At 35.2% G+C, this 27,486-nt stretch overlaps 2 protein-coding genes across 2 annotated transcripts in view; one reads left to right on the forward strand and one right to left on the reverse strand.

The window, feature by feature from the left end:
* LOC148305870 (uncharacterized) overlaps window positions 1-12,750 on the reverse strand; it is a 62,383-nt gene extending 49,633 nt beyond the window's left edge. The window contains exon 1 of the mRNA XM_088265949.1: window positions 12,592-12,750. The gene's annotated coding sequence lies outside the window, so the exon portion shown is untranslated. The remainder of the gene's footprint in view (window positions 1-12,591) is intronic.
* Window positions 12,751-12,886: 136 nt separating this feature from the next.
* The window catches only part of AspRS (aspartyl-tRNA synthetase), a 36,233-nt gene continuing 21,633 nt past the window's right edge, over window positions 12,887-27,486 (forward strand). The window contains exon 1 of the mRNA XM_088265998.1: window positions 12,887-13,009. The gene's annotated coding sequence lies outside the window, so the exon portion shown is untranslated. The remainder of the gene's footprint in view (window positions 13,010-27,486) is intronic.

The following is a 27,486-nucleotide window of genomic DNA, read 5'->3' on the forward strand; positions in this document are numbered from 1 at the left end:
TATCTTTTGTGTCATACGCTAATTATTATGATTTTTTGTATTGAAGATCGGTGACATGTTTTGTTTTTATTTTTTAAATTAATTTGAGGGATAATATGTTGATTTAAATATGTAAATAAGACACTTGCATAAAACCACTTTTGAGTTTATTAATGCAAACACGACTAGTTTCGAAAACTACAAATATTCTCACCAACAGGTGAAAATACAAACTGAAAGTTTTCGAAACTAGTCGTGTTCCCATCAATAAACTCAAAAATGTTCTGAAACAAGTCGGCTGTCCAAACTTAAAACACAGTAAGGGAAATTTTTTGTAGTACGTTTTTTTTTGCATTTTTGGACTAAGTAGAATCTACTTAGTCAAAAATGCAAAAAAAAATGTCCCTTACTGTGTTTTGAGTTTGGACAGCCAAAGTGTTTTAATGCTAACTAACTAATAAACCATCACGCTGCTTCTCCGCAGGGGTAGGCAGAGAGAATAGAACGCCACAGCACTCAGTCTTTTCATACATTCGTCTCTTCTACATTCATACTTGCCCGCCGATTATTTCATTTACAGCAGGACCTCTTGAATCCGAACCCCCACTTATCCGAACACCTCTGTAATCCGTACGCCCATTCATCCCTTAGGGCGTTTGTCCACTACACGGGATTTCACCGTCCGGCAGTCCGGTTTTGGAAAATAAAAGCGATTACGACAGTTTAGCGTGATGTAATTTATTTTTTGACATCTCATCAAAGATGAAGAAGAATATGGAAGTCTGGGCATTTACGGGGCTGACGACCGTCGTAGGCTGGTTTAAGTGATCACTTTACACACGTGTAACATTCACCAATTCTACCCATTATTGACAACCACACTACTCAAATTCTTAAAAGTTCTATATATATGAACCAATTTAGAAACCTTGTTCTTGAATCACTAAAACTTCACTAGAGGCATCTATTGGTGAGATGTAAAGAAGCTTTTTACTAAGCAGCAACTCTTATATTAGTATGTGAGGTCCAAATTCTGGATTTCAATCACACACATGAGAAACGCCAGAAAATACCATTTTCATTTTTATTATTAAGCTTATAATTTGACCAGATAATTTATTTACAACATTTTGAGTGTGTCAAAATACTTGTTCACAAATCTGGATTATCTCCAATTATAGAAGTTAGTTTTCACATTCGACATCTCATCAAAGATGATTATATCAGCCCCGTAAATGCCCAGACTTCCATATTATTCTTCATCTTTGATGATATATGTTCACAAAATCTGGATTATCTAGATTTTGTGAACAAGTGTTTGGACACACTCAAAATGTTGTATAGAAATACTTTTATTCTATTTCAAATATGCAGGTAGGTACAAGCTAATAATAAGGAATTGTACAATTGTTTAAAGAATTGTTTTATTGTTTAAAGCTTTTGAGAGAACTGACCTGTACGCCTTGTTTATGTAGTTGTCAGTCTTGAACAAAAGATGTTTTGTTTTGTTTTTGTTTAAAATTTGTATTATTTGTGTACTAATTCTTGCGGTCAGTAAAGTTTTGACTTAAAAGAACAAAGCGACTTTTTAATCTATTATGCCCGTTGCATTTAAAACTAGTATTCTCACGGTATTTCCAGAAAAAAATGCTATACAGATATCGAAGGTTAACAAAAAAATAAAACCCTCACTTAAAACAAATATATAATTTAAATATGTATAAAAATAATCCGGAATATAAGAGTTTCTGCTTAGTAAAAAGCTTCTTTACATCTCACCAATAGATGTCTCTAGTGAAGTTCTAGTGATTCAAGAACAAGGTTTCTAAAATTGGTTCATATATATACATAGAACTTCCAAGAATTTGAGTAGTGTGGTTGTCAATAATGGGTAGAATTGGTTAATGTTACACGTGTGTAAAGTGATCACTTAAACCAGCCTATGACGGTCGTCAGCCCCGTAAATGCCCAGACTTCCATATTCTTCTGCATCTTTGATGACATGTCAAAAATAATATGAAAATAATCCGGGGTTCGATCTTGTATACGAATAAAAAGGGTCTCTGCTCAAGAAACCTTGTTCTTGAATCACTAGAACTTCACTAGAGACATCTATTGGTGAGATGATTAGAATTTTTTTGCGGAAGCAGAAACTCTTATATTAGTATGTGAGGTCCGAATCCTGGATTATAAACACACACATGAGAAACGCCAGAAAATATCATTTTCATTTTTATTATTTTAGTTTATAATTTGACCAGTTAATTTATTTGCAACATTTTGAGCGTGTCCAAATACTTGTTCACAAATCGCTCACTCCTTTCAAGAACGTCATAAATAATAAAAACTTGATTTTTCAGTAGAACGTTTTTAAAGTTTAGCAATATAATACAATGTATTAAAAATGAATATCAAGCCACTTATTGAACTTTTTACTGTGCAACAGATCTTTTTAGGTAAAACCTGAAGGTTTTTTCTCCATTTGAAAAATATTTAGTAAATTTCAAAAAATACTTAAACAATACCTTTTCTTCAAAATGCAAAAATAACACTTTCTGCCCTGTAGTGGGTAAATATCAAGTTAAAAATATGCCGCTTTTGCTGGGATATAGTACATTTTCTGGGCATTCCGAAAACATGCACAACTGGAAATTGACGATTTTTGATTTATGACGTTCTTGAAAGGAGTGAGCGAAATCTAGATTATATGAGTTATTTTTTGACATCTCAACGTAGATGATTAAGAACATTATAAAGTCTGGGCATTTACGGGGCTTACGACCGTCATAGGCTAGTTTAAGTGGTCAACGCACCTTTCTTAATTGTATCGATAATGCTTATCTCAGCCTTGCATTCTTTCCTTATTTCATCATTCGAACATCTGTCAAACATAGTTTGTATCAAACATCTATCAACAGGCAAAAAATTAATAATAATAAAACCCTTATCCGCACCCCAGTGGTGCATAGGGCACTGCTTCATATAAACGCGGTGTTATCTTGAACGTTTACGCATGAAGGAAAGGTGATCAGCCCTCCGCTTCATGTAGCAGTCCAGGGTGATATTGAATAAATAAAACAGTGAATAAAATCACTTATGTTTATTTGACCCCCCTGGGATTTGAACCCGGGACCTCTAGAACGGCAGCCGAGCGTGCTGACCATCACACTACGGAGGCGGACGAGACAAAAAAATAAAAAAATAAATATAGATTTGTAGGAATTGCATTTTTAAAATATTATTAGATTAAAACCAATATTTTTAGCTTTTCCACTTTATTTTTATTTGACCAGCGACCGGGTTTCGACGTTACCGACATCATCAGCCCAGTCTGATGATGTCGGTAACGACGAAACCCGGTCGCCGGTCAAATAAAAATAAAGTGGAAAAGCTAAAAATATTAGTTTTAATCTAATAATATATTAAAAAGATTGTTTGCAAAGATTGGTGTGGCGTTCTACCTCTCTGCCTACCCCTGTGAGGTTGGTCAGGTAGTTAGTTAAGTGTTCTGAAACATTATCAATTGATGAATGTTTGAGATTCATCCTGTTGTCATGGTCCGAATGTAAACATTGTTAAAAATTGTCTTTCTTTGTTTTCATTCATTTGTTTGTTTACTTATATGTTTTTGTTGACAATCGATTTGTTTTAGTCAACAAAAGGATGTTGGCCACCCGACCGTGTGAATTTGTATCCCGGATCTAATTTGGATCATAAAACCATTTGAAAAAATATCCCATAAAGGTCCTTCAATGTAATGTGAGGGATTTACGTTTTGTACTGACATACTATATCTTGGTGGATATGCATTTTATAGAATAAAATAACAACTACAGTATCGAACAGATTAATTGAAACATAACTATTTTTACGAAATTTGAGTGTGTCCAAATACTTGTTCACAAATCTGGATTATCTCCAATTATAGGAGTTATTTTTCATATTATTTTTTGACATCTCATCAAAGATGAAGAAGAATATGGTAGTCTGGGCATTTACGGGGCTGATGTAATCATCTTTGATGACATGTCGAAAAATAATATGAAAACTAACTTCTATAATTGGAGATAATCCAGATTTGTGAACAGGTATTTGGACACACTCAAAATGTTGTAAATAAATTATCTAGTCGAATTATAAGGTAAAATAATAAAAATGAAAATGATATTTTCTGGCGTTTCTCATGTGTGTGATTATAATCCAGGATTCGGACCTCACATACTAATATAAGAGTGTCTGCTTCCACAAAAAAGCTTTTTTTCATCTCACCAATAGATGTCTCTAGTGGAATTCTAGTGATTCAAGAACAAGGTTTTCTAAATTGGTTATATATATATATATATATATATATATATATATATATATATATATATATATATATATATATATATATATATATATATATATATATATATATATATAAATATATAAATATTATATATATATATATATATATATATATATATATAAAACTTTTAAGAATTTGAGTGATGTGGTTGTCAATAATGGGTAGAATTGGTGGATGTTACACGTGTGTAAAGTGATCACTTAAACCAGCCTATGACGGTCATCAGCTCCGTAAATGCCCAGACATCTTTGATGAGACGTCAAAAAATAATATGAAAACTTTTTTTGTTATATTTTCGTAAAAAGTTTTTTAAATTCTTTTGATAATTAGTTATATCACAAATTAATATTTAATATGATCTCATTTGGACTCAATCAAAGATTTTACTCTTCTTAGCATCTATTATATAAGGTTTTGGCACGCGGATGCCATTTTTTCATCTCGAAACCATACCTGAATTATGGACAAAATGAGTTTCTCCACCGTAGTGCAATCAATTTTGGAGAGCCGATTCTTACAGATTGCCGATAGATTTTCAATTAGTTTTATGGCTGGCAAAATTCTTGACCAGTCCAACACAGTTCATTGTTTTTGTGTGAAAAATTTCATCATTTTTTGGATTTGTGGCAAGGGGTTAAATCCTGCTGAAATATTCCATTACCATTTGACCTTCGTTTTTGTGTCTCTGGTAGTATCTTTTCCAGTAGAATTGGGTGATACTTCTCGGTATTCATCATCTCAGTCACTGAAAGAAGCAGCCCTGATCCATAATACGAGGAACACCCCCTAAACATTATCTTAGAGAGTGTTGAAAATACGAAAAATATATATTATTTTCAATTAATCTGTTCTATACTGTATGTACGGACTTCCCCATACTAATGAGCAGTAGAACATATCCTCTTCCAACATTTTCAGATTTAACCATACATTTATCATTTAAATTCACATACAAAATCCATTGAAATTATATCAAATCATGGCTTAAACCTGTACCATAACTTACATGTAAAAATAAATTAAAAACCCCATCTTAAAATCCGTGATCCAACCCGAATACCGACTTAAGAAAGAATTTCTTCATAATAACATCGGGTATTGGACTAGATCGTCCGTTAGCTTTTGGTGATTGGAAAATAAACATCGACTAACGCCATCTGTCGACAACGCTTTGAACTAAAATTATTTACTAAAAACAATATTTATTATTTAATTTTTAGGTATATATTTTTTTTGTCTGATTTTAATTCTTATTTTTGTTTCATTTAGAAATCACGATATTTAAAAAATATATATAATAATACAACAAAAATATTTTATATTAATACTAGAACAATATAAAACAATAACATATTATTTTTTTAAATCTCATCAAAGATGAAGAAGCATATGGAAGTCTGGGCATTTACGTGGCTGACGACCGTCATAGGCTGGTTTGTAATTAATGGTTTTATTGTATGATTGGGGATGATCCAAATTTGTGAACAAGTATTTGGACACACTCAAAATGTTGTAAATAAATAATCTGTTTTATTTATTGTTTAGGCATTCACTTTGTGGTAAGATACATATCGCTCACTCTTTTCAAAAACGTCATATATAAAAAAAACTAGATTTTTAATGAAATGTATTAAAAATAAATATCAAGCCACTTATTAAACTTTTTACTGTGCAACAGATCTTTTTAGGTAAAACCTGAAGGTTTTTTCTCCATTTGAAAAATATTAAGTATATTTAAAAAAATAATTAAACAATACCTTTTCTTCAAAATGCAAAAACAACACTTTCTGCCCTGTAGCGGGTAAATATTAAGTTAAAAATATGCCGCTTTTGCTGGGATATAGTACATTTTCTGGGCATTCCGAAAACATGCACAACTGAAAATTGTCGATTTTTGATATATGACGAAAGGAGTGATCTATATGTTTACAATATGTAATATATTATGTACAATGTATGGTTGGGTAGGGCCGTTAATAAAAAAAAAAATCTATTGTGACACGTGTTTCCATGCATTCGATGCATCTATGTGGAGATATAATTTTTTTTAAATATTCGCACACGCAAACACAGAAACACATATACGAGTATATATACACTACTACTACTACTACTACCATCACGCCGTTTCCCCGTAGGGGCAAGCAGAGAGGATGGAACGCCACACTCTTCCGTCCTGACATACACTCCTCGCCGCCTTCACATCCATACATCTAGACATACATGCCCTCCGATTACGCAGACTTTAGGTTCTGATTGATCTGATCGTGCCAAGTCTTTTTCGGCTGTCCTCGTTCTGTTTTCTTACATATTTCACATATCTAAAATATTTTTATTTTCAATCACTCTGTTCAAAGCATCATTTATTCCATTCCCTGCATTCACTCTTCTCTCAATATCCTTATCCACTTTTCCATCCCTTGTGAACATGCTTCCTAGACATAAGATTACACACACATATATATATATATATACAATAATAAAAATAATAATAAAACCCTTATCCGCACCCCAATGGTGCATAGGGCACTGTGTCTTATAAACGCAGTGATATCATGATCGTTTTACACATGAAGGAAAGGTGATCAGCCCTTCGCTTCAGGTACCAGTCCATGGTAATATTGAATAAATATTACAGTGAAAAAAATTACTTATATTTATTTTTACCCCCCTTGGAAATCGAACCGGGGACCTCCAGATCGGTAGCCGAGCGTGCTGACCATTACACTACGGAGGCGGACGAAAATATATATTATATATATATATATATATATATATATATATATATATATATATATATATATATATATATATATATATATATATATATATGTATATATAAATATTTATAGATTTGTCTTCTAAATAATGAAACACTATTTATAATTTCATATTAATCTCGACACTTCAATATTATTTGGGGCGAATTAAAAAAAAAAACGTAGTCAAGTAAATACAGGATGATACAAAATACTAGGCAATATAAAAACGACTGAGAAAATAATAAACAATATATAGTTTGCCCACTTATGTCAGGCTGTCTATGAACTGACTAACTAGCTAGCCGCCGCGTCTCTGCAGATAATAGAACGCCAAACCACTCTATCTGATGATTAAAAAAAAAACAAAGACAGCTAAATAATAATGGCTGTTTTTGAAAAATTTCTTCGTCTCTTGGAAGAGGGAGAAATGTGGACATTTGTGTATTTCCTCATACATATACGCCGATTATTCCGACTCCTGACCTGACCACGCCCAAGTATTTGAAACGCTTGATCGTGCCAAGTTATATTCGGTCGAGATAGTGTTAAAAGTAATCTATATTGGCACATCAACATAGATGAACAAGAATATGGAAGTCTGGGTGTTCACAGAGATGTCGCTCACTCCTTTCAACAGCGTCATATTTCAAAAATCGACAATTTCAGTTGTGCATGTTTTCGGAATAATCAGAAAATGTACTATATCCCAGCAAAAGCGGCATATTTTTAAATTAATATTTACCCGCTACAGGGCAGAAAGTGTTGTTTTTGCATTTTGAAGAAAAGGTTTGATTCTTTTTTTAAATATACTAAATATTTGTCAAATGTAGAAAAAACCTTCAGGTTTTACCTAAAAAGATCTGTTGCACAGTAAAAAGTTCAATAAGTGACCTGATATTTATTTTTAGTACACTTCATTATATTCTTAAACATTAAAAACGATCTCCTGAAAAATCAAGTTTTTTGATATATGACGTTTGTTGAAAGGAGTGAGCGATCTATGAAAGATTCTTACCGAATTATTTTACAAACTAGAAAACGTCTGAAAAATTATTTAAATTTTTTAAAACCTTATATTTTGACCAATTCTTTAATTCACAATATTTCGACTGTGTCCAAATTCTTGTCCACAAATCCGGAATGTTATACGTCTATATAGTCATCACCTTAACCAGGCTTTGAGAGGTCGTATATATATATATATATATATATATATATATATATATATATATATATATATATATATATATATATATATATATATATACATAATTTGTGGCAAAACCCAGCTTTATGGACAAGATTTTGACACACTCAAAATATCGCTATGGTGTCTCCCCCTATATATATATTTTGAAATTAAAATTAAAATTAGATTTTTATCTTTTATCGTTAATAATTCAAATATCAACACTTGAATTTTGAAAATTCCGAAACAATCGCTCATAAAAGCTAATTACCCGAATCTAACTGCGAAAAATACACAAAATTTAAATTAAACTTGCGCCATTTTATTTATTTTCAATTATGCTGGTTAATTTTATCTAAATCACACATTAAAAAATAAATACCATGTTTTAAAATCATTAAAATTAATTGTGCATTTAAAAAAAAAGCAATTTGAAGATGTGTAACCGTCAAAACGGTGTTGATATTGTATGAAAATTTTTCACATTTTAAATTTGAAGTAACTACATATTATATAACCGTCACGCCATTTCCCCGCACGGGTAGGCAGAGAGGATAGAACGCCAAACCAACCGGTCTTTATTATTTATTTTTATGTATTTATTTATTTCATAGACACATACATACATTTTTCTTTTTTTTTTACTATATGTATTACGACTCTTTAGGCATGGCCTGTGTTGAGCCAGAATACTTATATGATAACAACATTTTGAGTGTGTCCAAATACTTGTTCACGAAATCTGGATTATCTCCAATTACAGGAGTTATTTTCATATTATTTTTTAACATCTCATCAAAGATGAAGAAGAATATGGAAGTCTGGGCATTGTGTGTGATTATAATCCAGGATTCGGACCTCACATACTAAAATAAGAGTTTCTGCTTAGTAAAAAGCTTCTTTACATCTCACCAATAGGTGTCTCTAGTGAAGTTCTAGTGATTAAAGAACAAGGTTTCTAAATTGTTTCATATATAAGTATAGAACTTCCAAGAATTTGAGTAGTGTGGTTGTCAATATTGGGTAGAATTGGTGAATGTTATACGTGTGTAAAGTGATCACTTAAACCAGCCTATGACGGTCGTCAGCCCCGTAAATGCCCAGACTTCCATATTCTTCTTCATCTTTGATGAGATGTTTTTTGTTTTTTTTTGCACACAATCTTCGCCTCTTTTATATTCACGCATCTCCTCGTACATACCCGTTGATTATACCAACTCCTGTCCTGACCAATTTCAGATATTTAAAGTACTTGATCATGCCAAGTTTTCCTCTGTCTTCCTCCGCTTCTATTGCCAACCACAAATTTATTTTACCGTTCTTTCTTCACTCATTCGATTATCATACCCAAACCATCCCAAGCCGCCTTAGTTTTCTGGATAGTGCTCATCTCAGCCTTGCACCCTTTCCTTATATCACCATTGGAACATCTGCCATACATGGTCTTGCCGCACTGAGAGATGGCATCCCGACTGCATCCAGTCTACTCTCATCCTTCCCAAACCATCCCAAGCCGCCTTCCTTAGTTTGCTGGATAGTGCTCATCTCAGCCTTGCACCCTTTCCTTATATCACCATTGGAACATCTACCATACATGGTCTTGCCGCACTGAGAGATGGCATCCCGACTGCATCCAGTCTACTCTCATCCTTCCCAAACCATCCCAAGCCGCCTTCCTTAGTTTGCTGGATAGTGCTCATCTCAGCCTTGCACCCTTTCCTTATATCACCATTGGAACATCTACCATACATGGTCTTGCCGCACTGAGCGATCGCATTTCGACTGCATTCAGCCTACTTTCAATCTTCTTTTGCCAACTCTTTGCTTTACATACATCAGGGTTGGAACCAGCACTTTGATTGGCAATGCCAGTTTAGTTTTCGTAGATAGGTTTTTATTAGCTACATATAAATGGTTTCAGTACGACATTAACTCGGTTTTCAGCATTCACTCTACTTTCTTTAAATGTTTTTTTTTAAATTGTCTTTTAAAACAAGTAACTTATGTTTAAGTACCTTCTGTTTGCCTTTATAGTGTAGTGGTTAGCGCGTTTGTCTACCATGCTAAAGCCTCCGGGTTCGATTCCCAGTGGGATAAAAATAAAAACAAAGCACTTTCTCACTCTGGTATACGTAGATGAGATACAAAACACTTGTTTGAGGCCACTTTTTATGTTTTTTAATGTAAACACGAGAACTACAGTGTTATATGCAGTTTCTATTTTTACGTGTTGATGAGAACATCTGTAGTTCACGAAATTAATCATGTTTAGATCATAATAATCTCAATAATATATATATATATATATATATATATGTATATATATATATATATATATATATATATATATATATATATATATATATATATATATATATATATATATATATATATATATATATATATATATATATATATATATGTAGGCAGAGAAAATATATATAATAAACTGACTCTGTCTGTACAAACATTTTTCGCATCTCCTCGTACAAACCCGTCGATAATTACGACTCCTGCCCTGTTCGCTTTGAAGTATTTGAAATCCTTGATAATGCCGAATTTTCCTCGGTCTTGCTATGCTTCTACATTCAACTGCTTTCTTCCCATAAATCTGTTTTATTGATCGTTCGTTCCACACGCCCAAACCATCTCAACACACCTTCCTTAGTTTGCTGGATAGTGCTTATCTCAGCCTAGTATTCTTTCCTTATTTCACAATTGGAATATTTAGGACCATTGGAATCAGGTTAGAAGTATGAATAAACGTCGGGTATGTATGAGAAGATGCACGAATGTGGAAGAGGCAAATAATGTCTTTAAACACGTGTGGTGTGAAGTTTTAATCTAAATGCTTACCCCTGCGATAAGCGGCGTGTGGGTTAGTGAGTGTACTATTACTAAATACAGCTGTCAACAAGCTTTCATCATCCATAAAGTCATTAAATAACGAATATAGAGATGATTTGAAGGATCGGTGCAGAAGTTTTGGGAGGATCATCAACGTATGTACATACTTAATATTGTCAATGTGTATTTGCGATTAGTTTGTATATAAGACAGATTGGTGTAGCGTTCTATTCTCTCTGTCTACCCCTACCCTATCCTAGTTTTCAAGTGTATTATTACGACTGTATATATATAACTAGCTTCTGTCATCCATAAAGTCATTAAACAACATCAAATAACGAAAATTGAGACGATTTCGAGGTTCGGCGCTACCAGGAGCGCAGAAGCGTTGGGAGGATCATCAACGCACATACCTAGGTACTTAATATTGTCATTAATATTTCTATTTGCGATGTGTTTGTATATGAGATAGATTGGTGTAGCGTTCTATTCTGTTTGTCTACCCTACCCTAGTTTTTGAGTGTATTATTACAGCTGTTTTTATAATACGTAACTTTATGTATCTTACATCCATGAAGTTATTAAACACCCATTACATGGGAGACGATTTGGAGCTTCGGCGCTACCAGGAGCACAGAAATATAGAGATGATCAACGTACATAATATTATCATCAACATACAACTGTATATACCGCTCACTCCTTTCAAGAACGTCATAAATCAAAAATCGTCAATTTTCAGTTGTGCCTGTTTTCGGAATGCCCAAAAAACGTACTATATCCCAGCAAAAGAAGCATATTTTAACTTAATATTTACCCGCTACAGGGCAGAAAGTGTTGTTTTTGCATTTTGAAGAAAAGGTATTGATAAATTGTTTTTTTTTTAATACGAATCATTTTTCAAATAGAGAAATAACCTTCAGGTTTTACCTAAAAAGATCTGTTGCACAGTAAAAAGTTCAATAAGTGGCTTGATATTTATTTTTAATACATTGTATTATATTTTTAAACTTCAAAAACGTTCTCCTGATAAATCGTATCCTGATAAAGTTGCTTCTTTCATCCATAAAGTCATTAAACACCCATTAAACACCGAAATTGGAGACGATTTAAAGGATCGGAGCTACCAGGATCACAAAAGTATGAAGAGGATGATCAACGTACCTACATATAATAGTATTTTCAGGGTTCCTATTTGCGTTATTTTCTCTCTGTCTACCCCTACCCTAGTAAGTAAGTAAGTGTATTGTGCAGCTGTATGTAGGTATATAATTTCCTTCCGCCATCCATAAAGTCATTTAATAACGAAACTGGAGACGATTTTAATGATCGGAACTACCAGGAGCACAGAAGTGTTGGGAGGATTATGGTAACATTGTCATTCCTATATAAATCCTGCCTATAATGACAACTGGCGGCATTACGCCAATCACATACTTAGAAAACCCTCGTTTTTTCGCACTCACTAGTCACAGACACTGTTCTTTCACGTTTCCAAAACTCACATTACAATCGGTTATGATAATCGGTCACTGGGCAGGATTGGCGCGCGATGTGCTCGCCATGTTGGCCGTCGCGCGCGGAGAGAGCCGCGGGTTGCGGCGCGCGGTATGGCTCCACTTTGCACCGGGCCGCCACTGAGGCGGCGGCCGGCGCGCGCGGGGCGGAGCCGGCCGCGGGCCCCGCCCCCCGCGGCGGGGCGGGGCGCCGGCCGTAGGGAGGGGACGCGCCCGGGTAGGTGCCTACACTACCTACCCCGGTAGTTGGGTGCCGGGTATGTAGGTACTCGTGAGACGCGCAGCAGTGAGTGTGAAATATCTTACTTGTGAAAATTATTAGTTAAATTTCTAACTAACTAACTAACTAGGCGAAATAAAGGAATGGGTAAATGATCAAGAATTAATTTTATGAAAATTGTAAAATGTTTACAATCTTAATTTTTTTCTCTTTTTTGTGTGTATATTAGGTTAAAATAGTCAAAAACAATGAAATGTATTAGAACGCCACACCACCCTGTCTTTGCAAACATTCTTCGCTCTTCCACGTTCATGCATCTCCTCATACATACCCGCCGATTGTTACGACTCCTGACCACTTTCAAGAATTTGGCATACCCGATCGTGCCATGTTATTCTCGGTCTTCCTCTGCCCTTTTTTCCAATTACATTCGCCTCATAAATTTGTTTTACCGTTCTTTCCTCACTCATTCGTTATACATGTCCAAAGCATCTCAACACACCTTTTTTTAGTTTTATCGATAATGCTGATCTCAGCTTTGCAATCCTTCAAAAGTTAAATTTCTCATATTATTTATTGACTTTAGATCTTTGAAGATCAGATCCTAACCGAATTATACCGGGAAATACCTGGAAATACCCAGACTTAACCAGACATAACCTAGTATCTAACAGGGGAATTCATAATTCACTTTAGGAATTATAGAAAAAATGAATACTCTACAAAACTTCATACTTAGGTACTTTGTTTTTAAAACAGTGTATTGATTTTGTATTAAGAGCGATTAGATAAAAAAATGTTCTCTTCACCAGTTCTCCCCTATATAATTTACAGCATTTTGAGTGTGTCCAAATACTTGTTCAAAAAATCTGGATTATCTCCAATTATAAAAGTTATTTTTCATATTATTTTTTGACATCTCATCAAAGATGAAGAAGAATATGGAAGTCTGGGCATTTACGGAGCTGACGACCATCGTAGGCTGGTTTCACAAGTAATCACTCAACACTGTGTAATTTATATTATTTTTTGACATCTCATCAAAGATGAAGAAGAATATGGAAGTCATTTACGGGGCTGACGACCGTCATAGGCTGGTTTAAGTGATCACTTTACACACGTGTAACATTCACCAATTCTACCCATTATTGACAACCACACCACTCAAATTTCTTAGAAGTTCCATATACCATATTTGAACCAATTTTGAAACATTGTTCTTGAACCAGTAGAACTTCACTAGAGACATCTATTGGTGAGATGAATAACTCCTATAATTGGAGATAATCCAGATTTGTGCACAAATATTTGGACACATTCAAAATGTTGTAAAATTTTTCTCGTAATTTTTGTTTTTCCTCAGACTTTGCGTAGGGCTTTTGACAGGCCTCTCTCTACGACAATGTTTGGATCTTCGTCTATGTTGACACGTCAATATTTACTTTTTTTTTTCAATATAGCGTATTTAACACAATTTCAGTCTGATTAGCTACTAAATTTAGAATCGTGTGGCATCAGGAATAGTTCAATGCTTATAGCCGCTTGTGCACTATACGGAATTTTACCGTCCGGAAGTCCGGTTTTGAAAAATAAAAGTGAAGAAAGACGGCCAAAAGCACAAGCCAATCCAAGCCAAATCATCCGTTTTATCACGCTACTGAAGTGCCGGAAGGTAAAATTCCGCCTATTGCACAAGCGCAAATAAGGCGTTATTTACGGTATTTTACTGTCAGACTTCCATATTCTTCTTCATCTTTGTTGAGATGTCAAAAAATTATATGAAAAATAACTCATACAATTGAAGATCATCCAGATTTTGTGAACAAGTATTTGGACACACTTAAAATGTTGTAAATTATGTAGGTACAGCTGGAAAATTCATATGGCGCCATTTTCGTATCATACTTTTTTTACATGGGAATTGCATTTATTATTTACCTCGCTTATTATGTACAAGGTTTATAGATCATTTAGTGGATTTTTGTTTCTTCTAGCTAATTAAATATGTTTTTATTTTAATCTGTGTTGGAGACAGGAGGGATCATCTAGTGTGGACCAGTCAGGAACTTGTCAGCATTTGCTCATTGCTGGGAGGAAACCACGTTGCACTCCTCAGGAGAAGGCGGTCTGCTGACTGTCCTCAGCAGACCTCCCGTTCCGCTAGAAGAGGGTTCGGCATTTTGTGTCCTAGCTTGGTTTATTGTACCAATGCCCTTCATTATTTTTATCATGTATGATACTACCTCTCGTGACAGTTCCTTATGAACTATCACGGATTCGATGTTGGATAGGTCCTGCAATGCGCCTCCAGCTGTTGTCTTTGAAAGCTGATAAGGGGGCAAAGCATCAACAAAAAAAAAAACCAACAAAAAAACCCAGTACCCAGCTTTCCTGGTCAGGTTAGGAGTCGTAACAATCGGCGGGTATGTATGAGGAGATGCATGAACGTGGAAGAGGCGAAGAATGTTTGCAAGGACAGAGTGGTGTGGCGCTCTATTCTCTCTACCTATCCCTGCGGGGAAGCGGCGTGATGGTTAGTTAGTTAGTTAGTTAGTTAGCTTTCCTTACTGCCTACTCTAATTGATTATCCGTGCTCGGCACTGTCGGCATCTTTAGCTATCTTGATAGGAGCCTCTGTGTATAAGGTTTGGTACCAGCACTCCGTTACGAGCTGCGCAAAGTCTCACAGAAGAAAATTACTCAATTTGAATGCGAGCTAAGCCTCCATGCGGTCGACCAACCGTGTAATTAGTTGCATGTATATATATTTCGCGTGTTATATATCGTACATTACAAAAGACCAGTAATTTTCGAATTTGACAGACAATTAGAATATTTTAAAGTTATATTTTATTTTATTGTTATATGCTAAATTTAAATTACAGACACATTTAGTTTATTGTGTTCATATATTTCACGCGCGGTGACTTTCCTAATACCGAGATATTTCACATATCGCTCACTCCTTTCAACAACGTCGTATACCTATCAAAAAACTTGATTTTTCAGGATATCTTTTTTAATGTTTAAAAATATAAAACTAACTAACTAAAAAAACTAACTAACCATCACGCCGCTTCCCCGCAGGGGTAGGCAGAGAGAATAGAGCGCCACACCACTCTGTCCTTGCAAACATTCTTCGCCCCTTTACGTTCATGCATCTCCTCATACATACCCGCCGATTGTTACGACTCCTAACCTGACCACTTTCAAGTATTTGGCATACCTGATCGTGCCATGTTTTTCTCGGTCTTCCTCTGCTTCTTTTCCCACTAACATTCGCCTCATAAATTTGTTTTACCGTTCTTTTCTCACTCATTCGTTCCACATGTCCAAACCATCTCAACACACCTTTCTTAATTTTATCGATAGTGCTTATCTCAGCTTTGCATTCCTTCCTTATTAAAATATAAAAATATAATACAATGTACTAAAAATAAATATCAAGACACTTATTGAATTTTTTACCGTGCAGCAGATCTTTTAAAATTATATAAAATTGTAAATTTAAAAAAAATAATAAAACACTACATTTTCATCAAAATACAAAAACAACACTTTCTGCCCTGTAGCGGGTAAATATTAAGTTAAAAATATGCCGTTTTTGCTGGGATATAGTACATTTCTGGGCATTCCGAAAACATGCACAACTGAAAATTTACGATTTTTGATTTATGACGTTCTTGAAAGGATTTTCTGTGAGACGTTCCCACAGAAATATAAGGACATTTTTTAAATATTTTTTGTCAGTATTTGATAATGTCTTAACAAGACGAAATGCGTCACGTAGGCATTAACATATACATAAATAAATGTAGAATTCAATCCAATAAACCTTGTTTAATTTTGGAAATATTACCAAGTAATTCAATATGGAATTCGGCTGTCCAAATTTAAAACACAGTAAGGGACATTTTTTTGTAGTAGTTTTTTTGTTGTTGCATTTTTGGACTAAGTAGAGTCTAAACTAACTAACTAACCATCACGCCCCTTCCCGCAGGGGTAGGCAGAGAGAATAGAGCTCCACACCACTCTGTCCTTACAAACATTCTTCGCCTCTTCCACGCTCATGCATCTCCTCATACATACCCGCCGATTGTTACGACTCCTAACCTGACCACTTTCAAGTATTTGGCATACCTAAGTAGAGTCTACTTAGTCCATAAATGCAAAAAAAACCTACTACAAAAAAATGTCCGCCTCCGTAGTGTAATGGTCAGCACGCTCGGCTACCGTTCTGGAGGTCCCGGGTTCGATTCCCAAGGGGGGTAAAATAAATATAAGTGATCTTTTCACTGTCATATTTATTCAATATTACCCTGGACTGGTACCTGAAGCGGAGGGCTGATCACCTTTCCTTCATGTGTAAACGATCAAGATAACATTGCGTTTATATGACGCAGTGCCCTATGCACCATTGAGGTGCGGATAAGGGTTTTTATTATTATTATTATTCTACCAACTGTCTGCAGTTACAATAAATACACTCAAAATGTTCAAAATATCAACAAATCAATCACAAAAAAGCGTTCGTTATTAGGAGCGCATACCGCTTCATAGACCAAAATATATGTACGGCGTTCTTAGACATTGATGAATGGGTTAATTACAATATTTTTCTAATCTTGCTTATTTTACCAGAAAATGATATACTGGTAATTAAGTTATGCCGTAATTGCAGCTTGTCAGTAAAATATACGGCCTTTTTCGTTACGGAAAGTGGAAATTCGGCACCGACACTATGGCGGATGATATAAAAATAATTTAAATATAGATTAGCCCGCCATGTTGTCCACAGCTCTGTGGCTGAATGGTTACTGTGTCCGACGTACGTTCGGGTGTCCTGGGATCCTGAGGCGGAGCTGATCGGAGCATACAGCTTATTGATCTGAGAAGGTGACTAACTAACTAACTAACCATCATAGTGTTTTACCGCAGGGGTAGGCAGAGATAATAGAACGCCACACCACTCTGTCTTTGCAGACATTCTTCGCCTCTTCCGCGTTCATGCATCTCCTCATACATACCCGCCGATTGTTACGACTCCTAACCGAGCCACTTTCAAGTATTTGGCATACCTGATCGTGCCATGTTTTTCGAGGTCTTCCTCTGCTCCTTTTTCCACGTACATTCGCTTCATAAATTTGTTTTACCGTTATTTCCTCACTCATTCGTTCCACATGTCCAAACCATCTCAACACACCTTTCTTAATTTAATGGATAATGCTTATCTCAGCTTTGCATTCCTTCCTTATTTCACTATTCGCACATCTATCATACATCGTTTTGTCGCACATTCTTCTGAGAAGGTACTTTATGGAAAGATATATATATATATATATATATATATATATATATATATATATATATATATATATATATATATATATATATATATATATATATATATATATATATATATATATATATATATATATATATATATATATATATGTAGTAATTAGTCATATTTTCTTATTTTGTTTTTACCTTGTTTTTTTTTCTTATAAAATTAAGAAAGGTGTGTTGAGATGATTTGGACATGTGGAACGTATGAGTGAGGAAAGAATGGTTAAACAAATTTATGAGGCGAATGTAGTTGGAAAAAGAAGCAGAGGAAGACCGAGAAAAACATGGCACGATCAGGTATGTCAAATACTTGAAAGCGGCCGGGTCAGGAGTCGTAACAATCGTCGGGTATGTATGAGGAGATGCAAGAATGTAGAAGAGGCGAAGAATGTTTGCAAAGACAGAGTGGTGTGGCGTTCGATTCTCTCTGCCTACCCCTGCGGGAAGCGGCGTGATGGTTAGTTAGTTAGTTAGTTTTATTTGTGTCAACGTCATAATCGTCTAATGTTCAGCTCTGGGGAGGTGTGAGAGAATTGGGGAGAATTAAACGAAACAGTGTGACCAAAGGGTGGTGAATAAATAATAGTAATTGCTCGTGCAACCCCTTAGGGTCGTTAATTATTAAAAGATTTAGTGACTTAAGGGTGGTTCGTTTAGCGGGGGGCGCTGTAACGATAACGGCCGTTAATTACGGCTAGCGGCCCTCTAACGACTGGACATAACGAATGTATAATGCTAACGGGTCTTCACGCGCAGGGCCGATAGCGGGAATGAAAATTGTCCAAATATGTATGAAAATATTCAAAATATCAATGGTTCGAAAGTCCAATATTCAAATCTTTGATTGCTCGAAAGTCCGATATTCAAATCCCAGATAGCTCGAAAATTCGATATTTAAATCTTTGATACCTCGAAAGTCCGATATTCAAATTCTAGATAGCTCAAAGGTTCGATATTCAAATCTTTGATACCTCGAAAGTTCAATATTCAAATCCTCTATTCGAAGGTAGAATGAAAACATCTAAAAATGTATAAAAATATTTAAACCATCGCTAGCTTGAAGGTCCAATATTGAAATCCTCGATAGTTCGAAAGTTCGATATTCACACTATCGTTAGCTTGGTATTTCAATATTCAACTATTTAAATATTAAACTAACGTTAGCTTGGAATTTCAATATTCAAATCCTCGATAGCTCTAAAGTTCGATATTCAAACTATCGTTAGCTTGGAATTTCAATATTCAAATCCTCGATAGCTCGAAAGTTCGATATTCAAAATATCGTTAGCTTGGAATTTCAATATTCATATCCTCGATAGCTCGAAAGTTCGATATTCAAACTATCATTACCTTGGAAATTTAATATTTAAATCCTCGACAGCTCTAAAGTTAGATATTCAAACTATGGTTAGCTTGGAATTCCAATATTCAAACCGTCTATATAAATTAAGAAAAATATATGTGTACTACTACTACTACCATCACGTCGTTTCCCCGCAGGGGTAGGCAGAGAGGATGGAACGCCACACTCTTCTATCCTGATATACACTCCTCGTCTCCTACACATCCATACATCTAGTCATACATGCCCTCCGATTACGCAGACTTTTGACACCGCCAGATTTTAGGTTCTGATTGATCTTAAGTCTTAAAATATATGTATTTACTTAAAAGAAAAACATACATTATATGAGAAAAACAGCAAAATTACTAATCCATACAATTTTTTTTAACACACACGATATACTATGGTTTAAAGTCTAACGCCGGCTCTGACTCATTTATATTCATAGATAATGTAAGATTGTCCGGAAAGTGTTATACAAGGACCGAGAGTGATAGTTTTCCATTAAAATAATTGCATAATAATATGAAAATCATTCCTGTGTAGCAAAAAAACCATAAAACTTTATTATAATATTATAAACTTCATCGCAAATTTTATATTTTTATTATTATAACCCGTATCCGCACCCACTGGTGCATAGGGCACTGCATCAAATTGACGCAGTGTTATCTTGATCATTACTTACACGAAGGCAAGGTGATCACTCTTGCGCTCCAGGAACCAGTCCAGGGTAATATTAAATAAATATTTCAGTGTAAAATCACTAACATTTATTTTCACCCCCCTGGGAATCGAACCCGGGACCTCCAGCACGGTAGCTAAACACGCTGACCATTACACCACGGAGACGGTCAATTTTATATTTACATCTTTTTAAATTGAAATTTTATATTAACATTTTTAAAAAAGAAATAACTCTATTAAAATGAATTGCGACACGTGTTTCGATGCATTCTGCATCATTATCAAATACCGTAAGTGAAACATGGCCTTAAATTTAGACATTATTTTTGACATCTCAACAAAGATGAAGAAGAATTTAGAAGGAATTGAAAAGACAAAAAAGGCACCAAATGATACATCATGGAGAAAATTTAAAAATGTAAATTTATGTTTTACTTAGTAAATACCACTATTTCTTAAAATCCATTGTGACACGTGTTTCGATGCATTCCGCATCATTTTCACTGTCACAATAGATTTTAAGAAATAGTGGTATTTATAAGGTAAAATCTAAATTAAAAATGGATAGTTCTTACCTCAAAGTGACTACCAAATAATTTAAAATATTGAACAGGAAAAGATGAAGATGTTGTGCGATGGGGAAGAGAAAGAAGACGTTTCTGGAGAGATCGTGTGAGAAGAGCGAGTTGGGATGGAGTGGTGAGGGTGGCAGCGGACAGCAGCATAGGCGGGAGCAGACCCCCAGGAAGACCACCTAAACGATGGAGGGATAGCTGGTCTTCCACCTCCCAGGACCGACCCGAGAATGACAGGACCTAATCCTAAAAGAAGAAGAAGAAGAAGAAGAACAGGAAAAGCATTTTGTTTTCAATTATAAAAAGCTTCTTTCATCTCACAATAGATGTCTCTAGTGTAATTCTAGTCCATTCAAGCAATATATTTCGAATTTAAACAATATTCATATTTATAAGTTCCAAGAATTTGAGTAGTGTGGTTGTCAATAATGGGTAGAATTGGTGAATGTTACACGTGTGTAAAGTGATCACTTAAACCAACCTATGACGGTCGTACCTAAGCCCCGTAAATGCCGAGACTCATATTCTTCTTCATCTGTGCTGAGATGTGAAAAAATAATATTTTTTAAGCTACATCTTTTACAAACGAACCCTTCCTTAACAATTCGTTGCCAGTCTCTATAATAAACGCAATGCAGTGCTTAATGCGCCCGCTATAGTATGCCACTTAACACTTAACCCCCCGTCTGCCACATCGTTATTAATAGCGCGCCTAGCTGAGGGTTAACAGTGACAAGATGCATTGTTGGCAATCATTACTCGTGTAGATATTATCAAATTATAGCGGTACAGGGCTAATCTCAACATAGATGAAGAAGTACATGGAAGTCTGGGGATTTCATTCATGCATCTCCTCATACATACCCGCCGATTATTCCGACTCCTGACCTGACTGATTATTTTCAACTACTTGATCATGCCATGTTTTAACCCGTCTTCCTCGGTTTCTATCACCAACAATATTTGCCCCATACATTTGTTTCACTGTTCTTTTTTCATTCATTCGATCTACACGCCCAAACCATCTCAAGAGTGGTGTGGCGTTCGATTCTCTCTGCCTACCCCTGCGGGGAAGCGGCGTGATGGTTAGGTAGTTAGTTAGTTATGTATGAGGAGATTCGAGAATATGGTAGAAGCTAAGATTGTTTGCAAAGACAGAGTGGTGTGGCGTTCTATTCTCTCTGCCTACCCCTGCGGAGCGATGGTTAGTCAGTTAGTCAAGTATCTTCTGATACAAGTCTTGTTTATATTAATTCGAACCCGAGACCTCGCGAGCGGTAGCCGACGCGCTAACCACAAACCACAACACGCAGAATTGCGAGAATAGTTGAAATAAGTAATTATCTCCTCAAGAGCTGCCAATCAGAGTGACTGGCGGCCATCTTGCGCGGGAGTTCTAAATTCAAATTCGAATTTGAAATTCGTTTTAGGAACGCCGGAATTCTAACCCCCTCCTTTTTGGAAAAACAAATTGATTAAAAGTGGATATGTAGGTACTGCGTCGCTACAGGCGGTAGCATAAGGTTAAACGGAAATTTTAGATTTTTAGTATTTTAGCTTTATGTGGACACGCTTTACTGTGGCTCAGTCTAGTTTAAGGGAAAAAAAGGACTTATCATCACTTGATTCTTCCCAAGAAAGAACACTTTCCATTCCTCGCCATAACACATCATTCTTTAGTACCTAATCTACCCACGATTGACAACCACACTGCTCAAATTCTTACAACTTCTTTATACATATCGCTCACTCCTTTCAAGAACGTCATAAATCAAAAATCGCAAATTTTCAGTTGCATGTTTTCGGAATGCCCAGAAAATGTACTATATCCCAGCGAAAGCGACATATTTTTAACTTAACATTTACCCGCTACAGGGCAGAAAGTGTTGTTTTTGCATTTTGAAGAAAATGTATTGTTTGACTATTTTTTAAAATATACTAAATATTTTCAAATGGAGAAAAAAACCTTCTGGTTTTACCTAAAAAGATCTGTTGCACAGTAAAAAGTTCAATAAGTGCCTTGATATTTATTTTTAATACATTGTATTATATTTTAACTTTAAAAACGTTCTCCTGAAAAATCAAGTTTTATGTTAATGACGTTCTTGAAAGGAGTGAGCGATATATGATCCAATTTCGAAACATTGTACTTGAATCACAAGAAAAAATTAAATGAAAAATAACTCCTATAATTGGAGATAATCCAGCTTTGTGAACAAGTATTTGGACGCACTCAAAATATATATTTTTATTATTTAAATGTCCCTGAAATGGCGCAGGGTACAGCCCCACAGGAAGCGCCCGAACGGAAGGGGTGTGACGTCACACGTTGATAGGAGAGTGTGGATCGCAAATTGATTCGAAACGTCGCAGGCATCAAGAGTAGAATTTTCAATTAAGGCGTCCAAAATAGTTACACTGCTCTTCCAATTACTCCAGGACCAATCAATACGCGAGGGAACGGGCGCCTATCCTCGCACAGCACAGGGTACTCACTCCCAATATCGTGCACCATCATTTGTTTATTCAAATTTGTAATATTTATTGATTTAAAAAAAAATAACACTTGTTTGATACCACTTAAAAATAATAATATATCCCTTACCGCACCCCAATGGTGCATAGGGCACTGCTTCATATAAACGCAGTGTTATCTCGATCGATTACACATGAAGGAAAGGTGATCAGCCCTCTGCTTCAGGTACCAGTCCAGTGTAATATTGAATAAATATTAGAGTGAAAAAATCACTTATATTTATTAAACCCCCCTGGGAATCGAACCCGGGACCTCCAGAACGGTAGCCAAGCATGCTGACCATTACACTACGGAGGCGGACCACTTATACCACTTAATGAGTTTTATTTCATAACACGACTCGTTTCGAAAACGAACAGACATTTTGATGTAGGTGAAAAGTAAAACTAAAATGTAAAAGTATACCTGTAGATGAAAACGTCCGTTTGTTTTCGAAACTAGTCGTGTGTAATGAAATAAAACCCATTAAGTGGTATTATACAAATGTTTAATTAAAAAAACAAATATATATTATAGGCTGGTCTAAGTGATCACTTTACACACGTGTTACATTCACCAATTCTACCCATTATTGACAACCACACTACTCAGATTCTTGGAAGTTCTATATATATGAACCAATTTGGAAACATTGTTCTTGAATCACTAGAATTTCACTAGAGACATCTTCTTCATCTTTGATGAGATGTCAAAAAATAACATGAAAATAACTCCTGTAATTGGAGATAATCCAGATTTTGTGAACAAGTATTTGGACACACTCAAAATGTTGTTAAAAAAAAACAACATATCATTCCACAAAGTTAATGTCAAATCAATAAAAAATATAGAAATTAAATGATTTGGCATTATTGATGTCGCTAATAAATTAATATGAAAAATCACAAGACTATCGGTAGCACTTTTATTGAAATCTGTAGGGAACTAAGGGAGATATGAAGGTTTAAACTTTACATATTTTAATAAAACGAAAAACGTGCGTTCGCATACGTCATCAAATTTTCGTCATCGAACGTTTTATGACGTCACATGGTTTATTGTCAATGGTTTATAGAGCTGTAATAGTAATAGTGTGGATTGTTTGTTTACCACTACACTAGCATTTGTGTTATACAAATATGAGGGGAGGGGGGACCATAGACATCGACAAATAAAGCCGCCAATAATTTAGCAATATTAAAAAATAAGTCCATCGTTTTCGCCTCTTCCACACTCACGTATCTCCTCATATATACCTACATACCCGTAAATTATTCCGACTTCTGACCTGACCACGCCCAAATATTTTAAATACATCGAGTATTTAAAATGCCACGTTTTCCTCGGTCTTCTTCCTCTCCTATTCGCCACCATATTCGCCTCATAATTTGTTTTACCGTTCTTTCCTCACTCATTCGTTCCACATGCCCAAACCATCTCAACACACCTTTCAATATGAATCATTCAAGAAATATAATTAATTTCGTTGTATGGTTGATAATTCTGTCGAAATAAAGATTTTGTTGTGAAAATGGCGGCCAAGGTGTACGCGAATGGATGATTCGTCTTCTTTTTCTTCTACATTTCCATAGAAATAGATCTTTTCTTTTAAATTACTGGTCACGTCGCTAAGACAGAGGCGACGCGTGGAAACCCTGAGAAAAAATAATTAAAATATCATGTTTTGAATATTGAAAGCATTAACTTTGTGGATCATATTGATATATTATTTTGAGAATTAAAAAGACTTTGTGTTCTGATCCACTCACATTTTTATTAACCAACTAGTTTCGGCAACAACCTGTTGCCCTCTTCGGGGTTTAATTTATGACTAAATAAATAAGAAATAAGAAATAAAAATACTTTGTGTTCTGATCCACTCACATTTTTATTAACCAACTAGTTTCGGCAACAACCTGTTGCCCTCTTCAGGGTTTAATTTATGACTAAATAAATAAGAAATAAGAAATAAAAATACTTTGTGTTTTGATCCACTCACATTTTCATTAACCAACTAGTTTCGGCAACAACCTGTTGCCCTCTTCAGGGTTTAATTTATGACTATAAAGTCATAAATTAAAACTATATAATCTAAAAAAAACTATATAGAGTCATAAATTGAACCCTGAAGACGGCAACAGGTTGTTGCCGAAACTAGTTGGTTAATAAAAATGTGAGTGGATCAAAACACAAAGTATTTTTATTTCTCGAAATAATATAAAATATCATGTAACATTGATATAATTATAAAAGAATAGCACTTCTTTTTTACCACTTGAGTTTATTTTATTACGACGACTAGTTTCGGAAGCTACGCTTCCATCTTCATATCTAAATATTTTTATACTTTCATTAATTGATTCGGCAGTCACTTTGTGGTAAAACCTTTCCAATTTTAATTAATGTTTTACTTAGTAAATACCACTATTTATTGTATGGTGGTATTTACTAAGTAAAACAGTAATTAGTAAATATATACTATTAGTTTTAGTTTATATTTAGACATGAAGATGGAAGCACAGCTTAAAAATAAAATATACTCTAGTGCAGCGGTGGGCTGAATGGGGCTCGGAGGGGCTCGCGCGAGCCCCTTGTTAAATTTGACTTGGGCCGGCGAGCCCCTTTTTAAATGAAGAAAAATCAATATTCTCCTATTATTATATTCTCTTAATTTGGTCAGATAATTGATGTGAATTGTGATTATTAATAATTGAATTGTGATGGAATGGGTGAATGATCAAGAGTTAATTTTATGAAAATTATAAAATGTTTATTTTCTTAATTTTTCTCTCTTCTTTATGTGTCAGCGTGGTCAGTACGCTCGGCTACCGTTCTGGAGGTCCCGGGTTCGATTCCCAAGGGGGGTAAAATAAATATAAGTGATTTTTTCACTGTAATATTTATTCAATATAACCATGGACTGGTACCTGAAGTGGAGGGCTGATCACCTTTCCTTCATATTATTTTATTTATTTATTATTATTATTATTATATATTTTTTTTTTTTACATCTCATCAAAGATGAAGAAGAATATGGAAGTCTGGGCATTTACCTTTCCTTCATGTGTAAACGATCAATATAACACTGCGTTAATATGACACAGTGCCCTATGCACCATTGGGGTGCGGATAAGGGTTTTATTATATTGTTATTATATCTTTATGTGTATATTAGGTTAAAATGGATAAAAACAATAAAAATGTATTAAAAAAGAGCTCCACCGACAAGACACACAAGGTGGCTTGGTGGGTCTCTGCATTTAAAAAAAATATATGTTTGAAATTGTCTTCCTCTTCTTCTTCTTCTTTTTGTAGATCCTAGGGATCTGTTTGTGCCTCCGCATGTCGCTCTAAGGATGTTGACTCCCAGCTGTCTTTCCATCTTTTCGGAGGTCTGCCTGGGGGTCTGCGTCCTTCAGGGATTCCTTGGAGGGCGATACGTGGAAGTCTGTCTTCTGACATTCTGTTTATATGTTCCTTCCAGTATCGCCTTCGTTGTCGTCCCCACCTCATGATATCCTCCGTCTTACACATGCTCCGGATGTCGGTATTTCTTACTCGGTCTCGCAATGTGCTTCCGGTTATGGATCGGAGAGTCTTCATCTCGGAGGTTCCAAGTCGAGATTTAGTTCTGGAAGTATCTGCTCTTGCCTCAATCCCATAAGTGGCTATTGGTCGAACACATGTTTTGTATATTTTCATTTTACTTTCTATTCTCATGTGTTTGTTCCTCCACACCTAGTTTCTGAGGCATCCTGATATAACTGCAGCCTTGTTTATTTGTTTCTGAGTCTCACTTTTAAAACTGTTATTTAAATAAATGTATACAATTTATATTAATAAAAAAATATTCACGACATTTTAGTATCACGATTTGTTACTGAACTATCCGAGGCGTTCGTCATTCCTCCACGATACTCCCCTGTACTTCCAGAACACTGTATCATCCCTCCTCGCTTTTTATTTCACCCCCTGGAGCTCATCTCCCTCTACGAACCCCCATCCCCTCTCCAGCAAGCCACGCGGAACAGAAAAAGAAAAAGGAATTAAACAAATTAACGCAGAAGTATTTCTTACTTTTTTTTCTACTATATAACTGAAAGAACACCGTCAGAAGATGTACTGCCTTTTCAGTCTTTCAGGGCCTTCAAAA

Source organism: Brachycentrus maculatus, unplaced genomic scaffold (genome assembly GCF_059751285.1).
Source record: "Brachycentrus maculatus isolate JH-2025_06_01 unplaced genomic scaffold, ASM5975128v1 h1tg000259l, whole genome shotgun sequence".
NCBI classification, from domain to species: Eukaryota; Metazoa; Arthropoda; class Insecta; order Trichoptera; family Brachycentridae; genus Brachycentrus; species Brachycentrus maculatus.